General features: G+C 38.5%; 1 pseudogene; it reads right to left on the minus strand.

Annotated features, from left to right (window-relative positions):
• Window positions 1-3,203: 3,203 nt before the first annotated feature.
• Window positions 3,204-4,935, minus strand: LOC119528834 (annotated as a pseudogene).
• Window positions 4,936-17,509: the final 12,574 nt, after the last annotated feature.

Genomic DNA, 17,509 nt, shown 5'->3' on the forward strand with positions numbered 1-17,509 from the left:
AGAATCTATCTAGTCCTAGGCCCAAAGAAAAACAAAAATAACTTGAATTTAAAACTTGTTCTTCCTCAAACTTTCCAGGCCCTCTTAAGATCCTCCCACTTAGTTCTTCTTTTCTGACTAAGAGGCCAGCAGAGGTGATTAACATCATAAAATGTATTACCTTTTTTACTTATTTGTTTATTTGGGTAATTAATTCAGCCCAGTTCTGGAACTTTTTGTATTTCACTCACTTGCTCAGGTGACAACTATATCAAAGTAGGAAATGGGCCCACTTAGCACAGACCAATAATTAACCAAAACACTTTCATTTAATCAAAATTAGTGGGAAGGTCATTAATTGTTGGGGTGACCAACTGCCCTAATTTGTCCAGAACTGAGGGATGTTCAGGGACATAGGACTTCCAGTGCTTAAACTAAAATAGTCCCTGGGACAGTCCTGGTCAAAAGAGACTATAAGTCATCCTATTCCCAAACCATAAAAAGGGAAGGTAAAGGCAAGGGCAGGCTAGGAAATCTCACGCGCCATAAAGGAAGAGTTGCAGCAAGAGCAGTACATTCCATTCCCTCTACCAGGTGAGAGGACTTGAGCCTTGTGTCAGCTGGAGACAAGCCAGATTAAGGTTTCAAACTGACTTTTGCACTGTTATAAATATGCTGGGATCCCTGTTTTACTTTCAATTTTAAATCAAGAATGGGATTAACAATGCAGAATTTTAAGCCTGAGAGAGAGGGACAGACAGAGACCTTAGACTGAAATTTTTAGATATATAAACCAAAAATATTTCTCTTTTACCACATTATCTGGATTTCCACTCAAGTGTTTTGTTCACAATCCATCCATGCCCCCCTCTGAAAATTGTTCTTTGTATCCAAACCAAACTTCTAATTCAATTTTAGAATTTATCACTTTATGTCATAAAATGTGCTAATAAATCCAAAACCATTTTATACTCCATTTGATGTTGTTGCAATAGCTTGAGACTAATATGTGATGGTTAAAAGTCTGCATGATGCTCCCTATCCTTGTCTATCTGTTCTACATGCAGAGCTCCTATGGACTTCTTGGTAAATTTTATTTATTTATCAACTTTTTTTTTTAACAAATATTTATTGCCACCTACAATGTATCTCTATGTTCTAAACACAAAGCTTATAGTCTCTGCTTTCAAGGAGTTCACATTTCCAATCCCCTAATTCCAATTTGTCTCTATCCTCTCTCCAAACAAGCAAGAGAGACAAACAAGCAACAACAACAATAATATATAGGAAAAAAAAAGAAAATTTATTCTTTAAACTATGAGTAAAAAAGTCATACAACTCTGTATTATTTACAAGTAGATATCTCTTTATGACAGCCACTATGACACACATAACTCCTGGAAGTAAAGCCCAAATAGTCACTACACTGGAAGTGATTCATATTCACATTACATGTGGAATGATTCATTACATCTATAGTGATTCAGAGGAAGAAAATAAATCTTCAGTCTCTATACGTGGCAAAGCTTATTTAAACTTTTATCAGGTATCGTCATTAAAGAACTAAATTGTCCCAATGTCCAAACTAGCTCCTAGCAATGAACAAATGGCTTCCAGTAGGTGCAAGTACTTCTAAAACTAATTCCTCTGTCAAACAATGACAGTAAATAATCACATTCTCTGAGAATAAACGCATACCTGTTTTAAGCCCAGTTTCCCAGAAAAAAGGCTTATGACTGAGATTGGCATGCAGAATTTTTATTATGACACACCCCTGTAAGAGGTGAGGGATGCAGGAATGGACAAAGGAAAAGTTGAACCATGATACAGTTGCAAAGGAGACCTCAGCTGACCCCAAGGGTACCTCTGGAGCTGAGATGGGCTTTCAGAGTCGTTCTGATTTGAGTGAGGAAAGGGGTCCAGGGTTTTGTAGCCCCTCACAGACCAGACATTACCTGTGGACTGCCCTTTGAGAGGGGACATCACCTTGGACAAGGCTGTTTCCTTTGGCTTAGGGCAATTATGAGGAGCGGCTTGGCTATGAGCTGTCAGCAGCCAAATGCCTGGCTGGCGGAAACGAGTGCCTCAGGCCTGAAGGAAGAATCTTGGTGATGCAACCAGCTACGCGGCAGCTTATTTGATGAAAATCCCATTTCATGTGCAATGTAATACGTGATTTTGGACTGGATCATTTTTCTATAAAGGATGTTATTGGGACAGTTGGAAAAATTTGAATAAAGTCTGAATTAAATTTGATGTTAATTTTTATTTTGATGGTTGTATAATGGTTATGTAGGAAAGTGTTTTTATTTGAAGAAATAGTATTAAAATATTTGGGTGTGATGGGTCATCATATCAACAACCTGCTCTCAAATTGTACAAGAAATCATTTCTTTGTACCATAGTGGAAACTTTTCTGCATGCTTAAGATTATTGCAAAATGTATATAGGATGAGGAGAATACAGAGACATAGCAAATGCAGCAACATGGATTTCATCCTGGATTTGATCCTGGAGCAGGTAAAGGATATTAATGGGAAAACTGTTGAAATTTGAATAAAATGGTTTAGTTAATAGCATTAACTAATACTAATACTATTAACATTAATAATATTGTACCAATGCTAATTTCCTGGTTGTAAAAAAATGTACCATTTACATAAGATGTTAATGGAAAAAGGGTATGCAGAAATTTCCTGTAGTATATTAGCAAATTTTTTTTGCAGAAAATAAATGATATATTCTTATTGATTGAAAGACATCCAGTTGAAAAATACAGAAATAATTGTTAGGTAAGCTTATATGGCACATGATTATGATTAAGTCTCACTAATTCATATTTCTGAATTACGCTTTCTTCTAATTCCAAAGCATTATTAGTCATGTAGCAATGGTAGAAAGCATTGATTTTTTTTTCTTTCCCTTCTATCCATCCTCTTGATAAAGCAGTGTAAGATCAAGAACATTTAGTTGGATTGTGTTCTACCATATAAGTATATGATACTCTAATGTTAAGAAATCAGCTCTAAGTCTAGGAAATTTAGACTAATTACTTGTGATATACAAAATATAATTACATAAATCTAATAGTTGTACCTGGCTTTCACCTATCTTTGTTTTGAAATTTTCCATCATTTATGGCTTGTCTCAAGCACAAGATCCTGAGCAATGGGATACCAGGTAATAAAATAATATGGTAGTAGCAGTTTGCTTTTCCACACTGTTCAGGAGGCCACAGATTTATCTGAAGATTCCTTCTCCTCTTCAATAGGATCACTCAATATTTCATCACATATCTTAGCATAGTAGGTATAGTCTGGGGTGTCACAGTGTATCCAAACCCTTGGTAATGACCCATGAGTGAAGGTGGCATAGAAGAGGCAATGGAAACTGCATCTTGTGACGATGATGATAACACGCTTGTATGTTCATTTTGATCCTGATCCTCAGGAAAAAAAATTTCCTAGGATATCCCATGACTGTCCTTCCAGCATGCCTTATTTGTTCAGAAATATCATCTCTAATATCTGAAACATCCCACATGGCAAGAAAAGAATCAAGGCATGAGCCTTCTTCTGCTTTTTGGACATACGATTTGTATGAGAAAGTGTAGCGATGAGCTATAGCAGCAAGGAACATCTCAATACAGATAAGTCCTGGAGTCCTATAGCCACGGCTTCTACAGTTTGCCATTCCCACATATGCTTTTCAGAAATAATGCCAACTTTTACCAACAAAGCAATAACTACTGCTTGCTAAAAGGAAACAAAAACCACCAGCTTGGACGCAAAATGAAACAAAGTTTCAGTGGCTGAGAGATTTCAAATGGAGTTGAGAGGTCATTCTGGTGGACATTCTTATGCACTACATAGATAACACCTCTTAGGTTTTAATGTATTGGAATAGCTAGAAGTGAATACCTGAAACTATCAAACTCCAACCCAGTAGTATGGACTCCTGAAGATGATTGTACAACAATGTAGATTACAAGGGGTGACAGGGTGATTGTGAAAACCTTGTGGATCACACTCCCTTTATCTAGTGTATGGATGGATGAGTTGAAAAATGGGGACAAAAACTAAATGAAAAATAGGGTGGGATGGGGGGGATGATTTGTATACTTTGGATGATTGTATGGTGTGTGAATATATTTCAATAAAACTGAATTTAATTTAAAAAAGCTAAAAACAAACAAACAAACAAACAAAGAAAACCAGCTTTACACAAAGAAATTTACCAGCAAGTTGGATTGGACTCAGTTCTTCTTTTAGTACTTTATAAAATAGCAGGGTACAATACATGTGAACAACTGCAACATATTGTTTATTATAACCAAGTAAGTCTAAGCATTTGAAAAGCTGAAGTTACCTTCATCATATATACCAACAGCTCACAGACTAAAGCAACAATGGTGGTGAATGCTCTGACAACTGTATACTGCAATACACCCAGTTTGCATCTAAACAGCAATACTTCTCCCATTGGCCACAGTGGATAGCAACATAAAGGAGGGAAATGTTTCTGTTAATTTTTGGCTTCGAGGATTAATACCAGACTTGGATACCTGTTAGTTAGATGATTGGTAAGGAATGCCATGAAGTTGTAAATGGCTTAAGCTTCATAGCATTCTCTGCAAGTATCCACATATATTGCAATGCTGAGATATTTCAAAGCTATCCAACTGTCTAAACTGTATATGGGTACCATCCAAAGAATCCTTATTATTGGTTTTTGTAGTTCAGGTTGTGTAAAATGCACTAAGTATTGCAGTATCACCCAGAGATTCCAGCAAAAAAGATTCCAGCAATAAACCAAGCTTTGGTGTGTATTCCAAACTCCAGTTTCTGTAATTCCCAGACGCAGGGGAACAGCAACCACGACAGACACCAGGCAGATGACTCCTGCTAAAGGTCGAAACCACTGTCTCCAGTTCCTCCAAGTACAAGTGCAAGGCATGTTTTCGCATAAATCTGGTCCAAGTAGCAAGGAAAAAGAGCCCGAAGGAGACTGTGACGGCAAGTCCTCCACTCTGGCTGTTTTGTCAACTTGCATACTATGAAGAAAAATCTATTGGACTTTACCAGCTGCTCGAGCCGCCATGTCGGCGAGAGCTGTGCTTTCTGCTGTCTCGGCAACTGCAGCCGCTTAGGGTGCTACCGGGAAGCCGTGCGGGAAGCATCTACCCAGTTCCTCCACGGTAGAACCACCGGGTGGAGGTTTCACCTGGCAATCGCCTTGAGCTCCTCCTGCACCATGGAGAGTGGCCGCGCCAGAACCCGCCTCTAGGGACTCTCCACACAGCCCTCTTGCGCCCACTCGCTCTTTTCTTGGGGGTGGCCGGATTTACTCCCTCCCGTGCTTGCAAGAGTCTATTCGCCGGATTATGTGGACAGAAAAGAAGCCCGGGCTCAAACCTGAGGACCCCAAGATTTCCTCACTTGCTTCCAGGGGAGAGCCCCCATGGCAGAACCCAAGGCGTAACCCAGTCTTTCAGCTCTCTTCCGCTTCTGCTCCTCTATTAGCAACTTTTTGCACTAAAATTATTCCCAAATAAAAAGTTCTTTAAAATTTTTGTACTATTCATACTTCTAATTCTACTCAAAATAGTCAAAATACTGTTCATCCCTCTGGGCCTATTTCATAGATCCTCCCCCTCCATAAAACATTTTTTGACTCACCACCAATTTCATCCATAGCAGTGCTTGCTAATTTCATTTGTATTGTAGCATTTTTTTTTTTAATTTATGTCAACTCCTTGCTAATTTCTGGAGAACTAGAACTGTGGTTTACTCTGAGCAGATACTGAGGGACTTAATAAACATTTGCTGAATTGTGTTATTTCATAAGGCTGGAAATCTTTCTTTCTGGGTATTCAAATTCTATCTGAAAATTGTGGAATGTCAAAACTCCTTCATGAAACTTTACCTAATTGCTTCAGTCCATGCTGGTCTCTCATTTGTATCTCTATTGTTCCAACCCTGCTCTTGAAGGATTTGGTTCTGCATAGCCCTGCACCAACAACACACCAGACACAGAGTGAGACATAGGTTTATTAGGACTTACAAACAGGAGAGTTCTTCCTGTGGTGGCCGGCCAGAAAATGGAACTCAGATCTCTGCAAAAGGTGGAGAGTGCAAAGAGCAGCTTATAAGAGTTTAGGGCAAAGACATTCCATACGGTATGAGGACAGAGTTTCAGTAGAATCTCATAACACAGGGGTCTGGAAGTTTGTTGTGAACAGTACCTTCACTGGAGGATGGCCAATGGTGTCCAGAAAACCTCTGTTAGCTGTGAAGGCACGTGGCTGGCATCTGCTCCAAAGTTCTGGTTTCAAAATGGTTTTCTCCCAGGACGTTCCTCTCTAGCAAGCTTGCTACTCTTCAAAACGTCACTCACAGCTGCACTGCACTGAGTTCCCTCTGTCCTCAGCTCATTTATATGGCTCCAGTGACTCCACTGAGACCCACCTTGAATGGGTGGAGCAACACCTCCATGGAAATTATCCAATCAGAGTCATCACCCACAGCTGGGTGGGGCACATCTCCAAAGAAACACTCAAAGAAATCTAATCAACACTGATGACATCTGCCCACACAAGATTACATCAAAGATAATGGCATTTGAGGGGACATAATACATTCAAACTGGCACATTCCACCCCCTGGACCCCAAAATGATATTATCTTTCCAAATACAAAATACATTCATTCCATCGCAGTATCACAAAAACTTAAATCATTTCAGTAACAAAAGTTAAGTACAAGATCCTATCAAAATCAATTACAGGTGTGGTGGGTCCTAAGGTATAATTCTCCTTTAGCTTTGGATCTGTGGACTTACAACAAGTTATATGCTTCCAATATACAAAGGAGGGACATTCATAGGATAGACATTCCCATTGCCATAAGGAGAAAGAGTAAGGAAAACAGGATTAACAGGGCCAAAACAGTTCCTAAAACCCACAGGACAAACTCCACTAGATTTCAAAGTCTGAGAGTCATTTACAGAACAATGTTGCATCCTTGGGGCTTGAGAGAGTGGGAGTCTAACCCTTCCTAAGGGCCTTTGTGGCAGCCCTTTCCTCTTCAAACACTTGGGTGAGTGCTCCAACATATCCACACAATGGGGAGACCACCTTCTCGGCCCCACCCTCCTCAAACATCGGGGCAGCTCCCGGATTCCCTTCCATCTCCGGGGCACATGCTCAACCCCTTCAGAACAGTGTGGTGGCAGCCAGGCTCTCCCCAATTCCCTGGGAATGTGCTCCACCCTCTTTGGGGCTTGAGGTGGCAAGACATTTCCTGAGCATCGAGGCGGAAGGCCCGCCCTCGACCTCCAGGGCAAACTCACCCTTTCCATGCATGTGGGCCACTCTGCTCTCCCAGCCCAAGACCTCTTGACTCCAGACCTCAACCTCCATGGCTCTGTCTTTGAAGAAATTTTTCAATCAGTTTGTTCCTTGTCTGTCTCCTCCAGTCCAGATCAGCAATGGCTCTGTCTATAAAGAGCTCGCAAAAATTCTTTTGGCTTTGCATGAAGCACACAGGGGTCAAAGCTGTCAGACAATAGGACTTTCCACAAATCCTTTCTTGGTAACTCCATCTCCAATCTTAGCTTGTACTGAAATGGTGGCTCGGTTCCATGTTCAGTTAAATCCTCATGTTGGACTTTAGCTTCTGGGGATCCACCCCCTGGAAGCCTGTAATTTTCCAAGCCATCAGCTTCTGGTTTCTTTGAACCCAAGAATTCAATTCTAAGTTTATCTCTCTCCACTCTCATTTTACTATAAACTGCAAGGAGAAGCTAGGGTACATCCTCCACACATAGTCTGGAGATCTCCTCAGCTAAGTATTCCAGGTTGTCACTTTCAAATTCTTCCTTCCATCTGACACCAGGACTCAATTTTGCCAAATTCTCTGCCATTTTGAAACAAGGATCACCTTTCTTCCAGTTCTCAACAACACAGTCATCATTTCTGTTCAAGACCTTGTCAGAAGTATCTTTAGAGTCCATATTTCCACAAACAGTCTCTTCAAAGTAGTTTAGGCCTCTTCTATCAAGCTTCTCCCAATTCTTCCATAATCTTCACCTTATCCATTTAAAAAGCTGTTCCAACATGTTTGGTATTTGCAAACACAGTAGCAAAAGCACTGCACTTCTCTGGTACCAAAATCTGTTCTAGTCCTAAAACAAAATTCTCCTCTGAGAATTTTGCAATCGAGTACCTTCACTGGAGGATGGCCAATGGAGTTCAGAAAACCTCTATTAGCTGGGAAGGCACATGGCTGGCGTCTGCTCCAAAGTTCTGGTTTCAAAATGGCTTTCTCCCAGGATGTTCCTCTCTAGCAAGCTTGCTACTCTTCAAAAGGTCACTCACAGCTGCACTGCACTGAGTTCCCTCTGTCCTCAGCTCATTTATACGGCTCCAGTGACTCAACTTAGACCCACTTTGAATGGGTGGAGCAACACATCCATGGAAATTATCCAATCGGAGTTATCAGCCACAGCTGCGTGGGGCACATCTCCAAAGAAACACTCAAAGAAATCTAATCAACACTGATAACATCTGCCCACACAAGATTACATCAAAGATAATGGCATTTGAGGGGACATAATACATTCAGACTGGCACATCAGGAGAGGGGAGTTTCAATACTTTGTTTATGTTACCATCTGTACATGTTTTCTTCCCTGAGGAGGTCTAATGACCAACTTCTGTCCCGGTCATGCAGAATGGAGCCTCATTCTTCATTAGGGAGGTGGAGCCTGGGCCCTGTGTCCCCATATCTGTATATCTTACAGCTGTTTTTCTCATAGGTGCTTGATGCATCTTGACACAACTTGATTTATATCCCAGTTTTCAAATTTCTCAGACCCTGGCTTTTGCTTTCTAATAGTCACTTTGTTGCTTATCAGCATCCAGTGAGGGAGAGAAGTGTGGGGATTAAAGAAAAGAGAAAATAAAAGTTGACTGGAGTAGTGGATACCATGAATGAATACATTCAACACTAGGCCAATTCCCATCTAGCATATTAGGAAAAGCTTAGAAATGGGTATTTCCTAGACTCCCTGGAGGTAGGTTTCCTCATAGTTTAGGAAATATACTCATGGCAGACTTTGAATCAGAAATGAGTTAAATGAGGAAAGAGGCAAGATACTGAGCATCTTTTTTTGCTGGTGCAGGTGATGGCAGAAGCAGTGGGCTGGAGGCAGCAGCTGGAGCTCGTCACCCGGCTTCCTTGTTCCCCATCTCCGTGATTATGGCAGTAGCTGCGGCTACCTTATATGTCGATGCTGTTGTGTAGTTGGGGGAGTTTTCCTGAGAGCTCAGCCTGTACTCTCCTTCTTCAGCTCTCAAATGGCTGTGAGCTATTTATACTTCTTAAAAAATCCCTTTCATTTAAAGTAAGTGGAGTAGATTCTGAGTCTACTGGCAAGTAGAAACTAACAAGTTCTAAAATTCTATAATCCCTATGAAGCTTAGTCATCTTGCTGGCATTTATAAAAGATTATAATGGAAGAAATGAGATAAGAAAATGTGTATGTTGAAAACATTCATTGCATTCATTTAATATTATTCTTCTCCTTGGAAAACCCAAATGTACTGTAGGAAAAGGAAAAATTAGATTTTTTTAAAACAAGATTCAATCTACTTCTTTGTGAAGATCAGAAGGTAAGTACAAATTTTTTTAATACTCATGAACACAGAAGTAGGAATTTTAAATAGCAAAATTCAAAGCATGAAATTGATTATATGTAGAAACAGAGAGCTTAGAAGGGTGACAAAACAAATTACAGCTATGAGCAATTAAAATAGCAAACTCTGTAAGTAGTCTTTCAATCTGCCACTCCCAGATTACTTTCAAAAAATAAATTTCATATTTTATAATATAAAATTTATATTATTATAATAATATAAAATTTAGAAAATAATAGAAACTAATTTAAAAACAGTTGATAGCTTTTGAGGTGCTTTTATATGCATTGTCTTTCTGATAAACATTTTCAAGTTAGATAAACTGACTTGTAATGTTGGGTGAATTAATAATTAGCAGTATCAAATCCCAATTCCTCATTGTCTATCACATCCCTCAAAAGAAACAAACAAGCAGGTAAAAGACTGAGTTATCCTGGGAATAGCACCTAAATGAGGACTCTTAGCCAATTCATTTAGCTGAAGGAATTCAGAGGTGGCTTTCCTTGTTTCCTTGCCTGCCATCTGCCACTGGAGAAAAGCACCTATAATTTTTGTAGATATGTACCTACATCTTCAAAAAGAAAAACAAATCTCACTTTTAGGCCAGCACTAATTAAAAGAATTTTTAAGGCAACATTGGAATAGATTAAACTTTTTGCTTGTTTCAAATTTGTTTGTATAAATTTTTAAACAGCCTCTGTGTTTCTGCTCCGAGGTATTTAAGCTTTGGTATAAACTACTTTTTTAAGAAAAAAAGGGTTTGAAATGTAATTCTCTATTTTTCTGTTTTTAATAAGTATTACAATTAAAAAGATGTGGAGGCTCTGTTTTTCTAATGGAAAGCACTTGATTAGACATTTCCAACTTTATTTTAACTGCACATGTGGCACACAAGATAATCTATCCCAGTTCTCTTGGGAAGTTCTTTGAAAGGAGTAGTAGGAAAGTTGTCAATCCCCAAATGGCCAATTGGATTCATATGTAGCAAATTTGATTAGCAAAGATACTAACTTCAGTTTCAACAATACTGGAAAACAAGGGCCTGAGGCTGTTGTTCAAAGAGTAGTAAGTCAGAGGTTTGCATTTGACCCCAATCTTTAATACAGAGCTAAAATTCAAATAAAGTGAATTTTAGTTAGAAGAAATCCACCTTACAATTTTTAAACATTTTAGTGGTCAAATAATTATTTGATACCTGCTCTCTTCAAAGCACTGATCTGTGTTCTTTGGAATATACAAAATCTATGAAGAGAGATAGCCTATCAATTTGGCTATTCCACTTATTGAACTAAGATATGGAAACAAATAGTCACAATGCCAAGATTAAAATGATGTGATAGAGCACAACAGGAATTTCAAAGAGGGAGCAATTATTCTTAGCTGGAGAAATTAGGATTGATGAAGGGTGTGTTGGCTTGAATCTATTAAGTCCCCCACAAAAGCCATGCTCTTTAATGCAATCTTATGGGGGCAGACTTATTAGTCTTTTGATTAGGGAGGAACCTTTTGACTGAGTGTTTCCATGAAGAGGTGACTCACCCAACTGTGGGTAAGAACTCTGATTAAATTATTTCCATGGAGGTATGGACCCGCCCATTCAGGGTTGGTCTTGATTAGTTCACTGGAGTCCTTAAGAGAGCTCAAGTCCCAACACAGACACTGATACTTGGAGACACTTGAAGATGCAGACAGAAGGATGTTTGGAGATTCTAAGTTAAGAGATGAAGCCCAGAGTTTGCCCCAGAGAAGCTAAGAAAGGACTCTATATGCTTAGAGAGAAATGCCCCAGGAGAACCAAGCAGAGAGCTTAGAGAAGCTAAGAGAGGCAGAAGCCCAGAGACATTTTGGAGACAGTCATTTTGAAATGCAACTCAGGAGCAAAGGACCAGCAGTCCCAGCCACATGCCCTCCAGCTGACAGAGGTGTTCCAGATGCCATTGGCCTTCCTTCAGTGAAGGTATCCTCTTGTTGATGCCTTAGTTTGGACACTTTTATGGTCTTAGAACTGCAAATTTTAACTTAATAAATCCCCTTTACAAAAGCCAATCCATTTCTGGTATGTTGCATAATGGAAGTTTCAGCAAACCAGAACAAAGGAGATGCATTTAATTTGCATCTTGCAAGGTGAGTAGTGTTTTTAAGATTAACAGATATAAAGGGGAAGAAACTCTTTGGATAGCGGGTAAAAGGGTAGTACCATTAATTAGGATGAGTAGAGAAGCAAAAATATGCTAAAACTTTCACTACCTTCTTTACCTGTCTCATACTGTCACCTGCCTCATAGGTATTTGTTTATATCATAAGATTATCATTGATGTTTTAGTGTGTATTGTGTTCTGCTTTCTTCAATATCTTCTCATCATATTCCTAACAAGTAGTATGTCAATATATTACCTTAAAGGTGATGTAAATGAACCTCTTTTAGAAAATATTCTTAGAGACAAAGCAGTCTCCCTATATACCACCCAAAACCCTACCCAAGGGAACACGAGCATAGTTAAGTCAATGTATAGAGCACCTAATAGACAAAGAAAGAAATTTAGTTTCAGTGGATCCCTTAATGTGTAAAGGATAGAGCAGAAAGTAAAACTGACAGAGCTGGGTAAAGCCCAATCGATAAGAAGCTTTAAGTCAATACTGCCCACTGCCTGTTTTTGTAAATAAAGTTTTATGGGAACACAGCCATGTCCTTTGTTTTGTGTATTGTCTGTGACTGCTTTTGTCCTACAATATCAGGGTTGAGTAGCTATGACAGACGACAAGGATCACAAGCCCAAAATATTTACTATGTGGCCCCTTACTGGAAAAGTTTGCCAACCTCTGCCATAGATGAAAATCTTTGTGTGTGAACATATTTTTGCAGACAAAATGGAGACAATAATAAAATTTAAACATCTGTAGGGCTTGAAAAGAACTGTGCTTTTAGTAGGGTAATCAGGTTGCAGTGCCAAGACAAAGAGGAAAGACTTTGAGGGGCCAGAGAGGACTTAAAAACTATTTTCAAGATAGGTAACACTTCTAATCCTGTGTTCAATGAAATACAAGGCCAAGATTGATTAAAAACTGTAAATTTTAAAATAAAATGAGAATGGAACTTTTAAGAATGGGAGGGTAAGGGGATTTCTAAGCCTCAGAAAAATGTGTGGTCTGGAGGTAAGCTATGCCTGGAAAAATGTGGAGGCTAGGCAGCTGTACATGAGGCTGTGGATGGGAAAGGTGAGAGGACAACAGCACATGAAAAATTGCATTGTTAGGATAATACCCCATAAGGTCTTTTTTTAAAAAATTTTTTTATTAGAGAAGTTGTGGATTTACAGAACAATCACGCATAAAATATAGGATTCCCATGTATCACCCCACCACTAACACATTGCATTGGTGTGGATCATTTGTTACAATTGATGATAGTACTTTTTTGTAATTGTACTGTTATTTTTTAAAAAGTTTCCTTTGTTACAATTGATGAAAGAATATTGAAATAGTAATATTAGCTATCATCCATGGTTTACATTAGCTGATTTTTCCCCATATACCACCCTATTAACACCTTATATTACTGTCATATATTTGTTATAATTTATGAAAGAACATTCTTACACTTGTACTATTAGCAATAATCCATCATCTACAATAAGGTTCACTGTGTTATATAGTCCTGTTTTATCATTTAGTTTTTATTCTGGTAACATATAGGACCCAAAGTTTTCCCCTTTAACCACATTATACTATATAATTTAGTGCTGTTAAATACATTCACAATATTGTGCTACCATCACCACCATCCATTTCTAACACTTTATAATCAACCTAAATAGAAATTCCGTATAAAGTAAGCATCAACTCCTCATTTTCTTACCTCAGTCTATCCACTGTTACTTTATATTCTAGATACTAAATCTATGATTATGCATATTAAATTAGTTTATATCAGTGAGATCATACAATATTTGTCCTTCTATGTCTGGCTTATTTCACTCAGCATAATGTCTTCATGGTTCATTCATGTTGTCACAAGCATCAGGATTTCATTCACTTTTATAGCTCAGTAATATTCCAATATTCCATTCATATCCATTATCAGAAAAATATGCCCTTTTCTTTTTCAATTGTATTCTGACTCTCAAAATAATTAAAGACTACAATTGTATATTGAGGATACAGTACTGTTGGGTTTTGCATTTAACCTTTTAGTTACCCTTACTGACAGTCTTCATTCCTTCACATTACTTGAAGCCACTCTTTCCTGTCTTTTCCTTTCAACCTGCAGAACTCCCTTTAGTAATTCTTGTAAGGCAGATCTTTTGCTGATGAACTCTCTCAGTTTCTGTTTATTTGTGAATACTTTAAACTCTCCCTCATTTCTGAAAGACAGTTTTGCTGGATAAAGAATTTGGGGCTGGCAGTTTTTCTCCTTCAGTTCCTTAAATATATCATATCACTATCTTCTTGCCTGTATGGTTTCTGACGAGAAAGTGGAATTTAGTCTTATTGAGGAACCCTTGAATGTGACAAATCACTTTTCTCTTGCTCCTTTCAGAATTCTCTCTTTATCTTTGGCATTTGACATTCTGATTAGTATGTGTCTTGGAGTAGGTCTATTAGAATTTATTCTGTTTGTAGTTCATTGTGCTTCTTGGATATGTGTATTTATGTCTTTCATAAGACTCAGGAAATTTTTGGCCATTATTCTTCAAATATTCTTTCTGCCCCCTTTCTCTTCTCTTCTCCTTCTGGGACAACCATGATGTGTATGTTTGTGTGCTTTGTGCTGTCATCAACTCCCTGAGACACTGCTCAATTTTTTCTATTCTTTTCTCTATCTGTTCTTCTGACTGTATGATTTCAATTGTCCCATCTTCTAGTCCACTGTTTCTTTCTTCTGCCTGTTCAAATCTGCAGTTATATACCTTTAGTGTATTTTTTCATCTCTTCTATTTTGCCTTTCATTCTCACAAGTTCTGTTAAGTTTCTGTTTATACTTTCAAGTTCTTCTTTATTCTTACACACTCTGTTCTTAATATCCATTATCTCTTATGTATATATTCCATTGTCTTCTTGAATTGATTCAGGAGATTTGTTTGAACTTTAGTTATTTCAAACTCTGTATCTCCAGTGAAGTTTTCTTTTGTTCCTTTGACTGAGCCATATCTTCCTGTTTCTTAGTATAGCATATGGCATGTTATTTTTTTTTCTTCTGATGTCTAGGTGTGTGATTACCTTTATGAGTTAACTCTGAAGGTCGGTTTCTCCCTCTTGTCTAGGGTGTTATTATTGATTGAGTTTGTGTTAAGACTCTTCTTTGACTATTGAGCCAAGAGTCAAGGAATAAAGTTCTTATTCTAGAACTTTAGAATAGCCCATATTTAACTGATCAGATTTTCTCAGCTCTTCTTCATCTGATTCTTGCCCTGGATATGTGGTACAATTTTTAAGGCTACTTTTTTTTGTAATCATTTTGCCTCCAGAAGAAAACTTTATTTCCTCTGTTCCTTCTCCAGGAATCTTAATCTGTTCTGTTTGATTTTGTGCAGAATTTTCTCCCCTGCTCCTATGATTTGTTTAAATTCTCTCCCTCATTCAGTGCCCCATTTTCTTTATACTTTTCAGTTCTGGAACCCTCCTGTCTTAAGAGCAGTTCAGTTTAAGCCCCCACCAATCCCAACCCATCCCATGTTTCTCCCTCTCTCTTTCTCTCTCTCTCTTTCTCTCCCTCCCTCTCTCTCCCTCTCTCTCTCTCTCTCTCTCTCTCTCTCTCTCTCTCTCTCTCTCTCTCTCTCTCTCTCTCTCTCTTCTTTCTGCTTCCGGTTTCTTCCCTGTTATGGTATCCTGCCCTGGGGAGCTAGATGGGATCAATCCAGAAATCCAGAAAGTCTGTTTTGCATTTTGGTGGTCCAGCCAACAACAGAAACTGGATTGAGTGAGGGCACAACATTTCTCACCAGTCTTTATTTCATGGTCTCCTCCCCACCCCCACCCCCACCAAGGGTCCTTTTGTATGTCGCTCTCCTCAGTGGCTTGTTTTCTGCTCTGGGTCTCTGTGAACTTGGGTCCCTGTGCCTGGAGAGACACACTGCTGTGAGTGCCTCTGTAGTTCATGTCCCCAGTGTGAGGTGGAGGGATGCAGGCTGATGCCTCTGAGCAACTCCCAAGCTGCACTGGTCTGAGTGGGGGCAGGGGGAGAGGACTGGCAATCCAGGAGAAAGTTTCTTACCTAATATATTTCTTTTACTTTGATTCAGCATCTGTGGAGTCCTTCTTCAGTCTCTACTGTCCTCTAGAGTTCTAAGCAAGTGGGATTTATCTTTTTATTGGCTGAACCTCTGGGGAGGTTTTTTTCAGGGGATGTCTTAAACTGCCACTTTGATGACATCCTCTAGTGCATTTTTAATGTGAGCTGCTCCCATCCTTTCTCTGGCACTGCCACTTTTGTAGCATTGCAGCTGCTCACATATCTTCTTGATCAACTGGACTCCAGTAGCAAGAAAGATGACTGTGCCCTACAACTAGCTCTTACTGTGGAAACCCCCCATAAGGACTTGACAATGACAATGAGCCTGCCATTTCCAAACCAAAGTATTCAATTTGATCCATAGGGCTCAACCCCCAAAGGAAGAAGTAAATTTGATTATAGTAATAAATAACAATTTTATCTAGCTAAAGAAAAAAAAGGAAATATATTATTAAGCTACATTGAGTCTCATGGAACTTAAGGGGAGGATTTTATGGCCATTATGGATAGGTCTAGAGTCCAACCTGTAAAGTTCAAGTCCTGATTCCTAATTCCCAGGAAAGAAGATTTTGTTGTATTGATCTTTTTTAGATCAGATATCCACCCCTGACCACAGCTCAAGTTAAGAGGTCTGATCATACAACCAAACATGGCAGCCAAGGCCCCACTCCTGGGGGTACAGGAACATTTCCTCTAGTGGTGTGCTAGGCAATCAAAAGATGTCCTCCACAAAGACCTCAGTTCCTCTTTTACAAAGGAGCTCATTGGGAAAACGAAAGTCACTTTACAAAAATTTTACTTACAGCCAAGTTCCTTGGGATCTTAGTTCTACAGAGTGTATTATAGAAGATATTTCCATATCTTCCCAGTTCAAAAGAATTTTCTCTCACATGAAGCTCAGTTATACAAAGAAAAGGCTGAAAAATGACTTTTAGAATTGATAAATCACTATAGTCAACATTTTGATTGATAATTTAACAAACAATAAAAAAGAAATAAAATGCAATGCATAATCCAACCAACAAGCATCTGATCTGAAATTCTGACCTTGACAAATTTGCATTTTAAAGGCATTCATTAAGGATTTCCCTTCTGTGGCACAAATACTAAACATAAACCAACAGAATTGAGTAGGCACAAACATCAATATGTGAAGGATATTGCATATAAATTCACTGCATCTTGAGGTGATTAGTTTAATCCTCCTTGAATTTCTGGTCTTTGAATTAATGCCTTTTTTGTTCACACATGATACAGTACAAGAAGAATCATGTGGCAGTTAAAAAAAATAAGCTAACAAAGTTGATATCATCACTGTTCATCATTTCCTTGACACTTCTAACAATGGCTTTCCACCCTGAATTGACAGTCAAAACAGAGGGACTTGACATAGAATGTTAAACTTCATTCTTGTTAGATGTTATTGCAACACAACACCAAACTCAAGAGATCAAACAAATAATTTCTCTTTTCCATAATGCAGACGTTAAAAAAAATGCATCCTATCTTTTAACCAGTAATTTTTCTTACAAGAATAACTTGTAGAAAATAAAGTGCATTGACATTCTTCATACATTACTATATGCTGGGATTTAAATTAAAAG

The sequence above is a fragment of the Choloepus didactylus genome, chromosome 3 (assembly GCF_015220235.1).
Source record: "Choloepus didactylus isolate mChoDid1 chromosome 3, mChoDid1.pri, whole genome shotgun sequence".
NCBI lineage: Eukaryota > Metazoa > Chordata > Mammalia > Pilosa > Megalonychidae > Choloepus > Choloepus didactylus.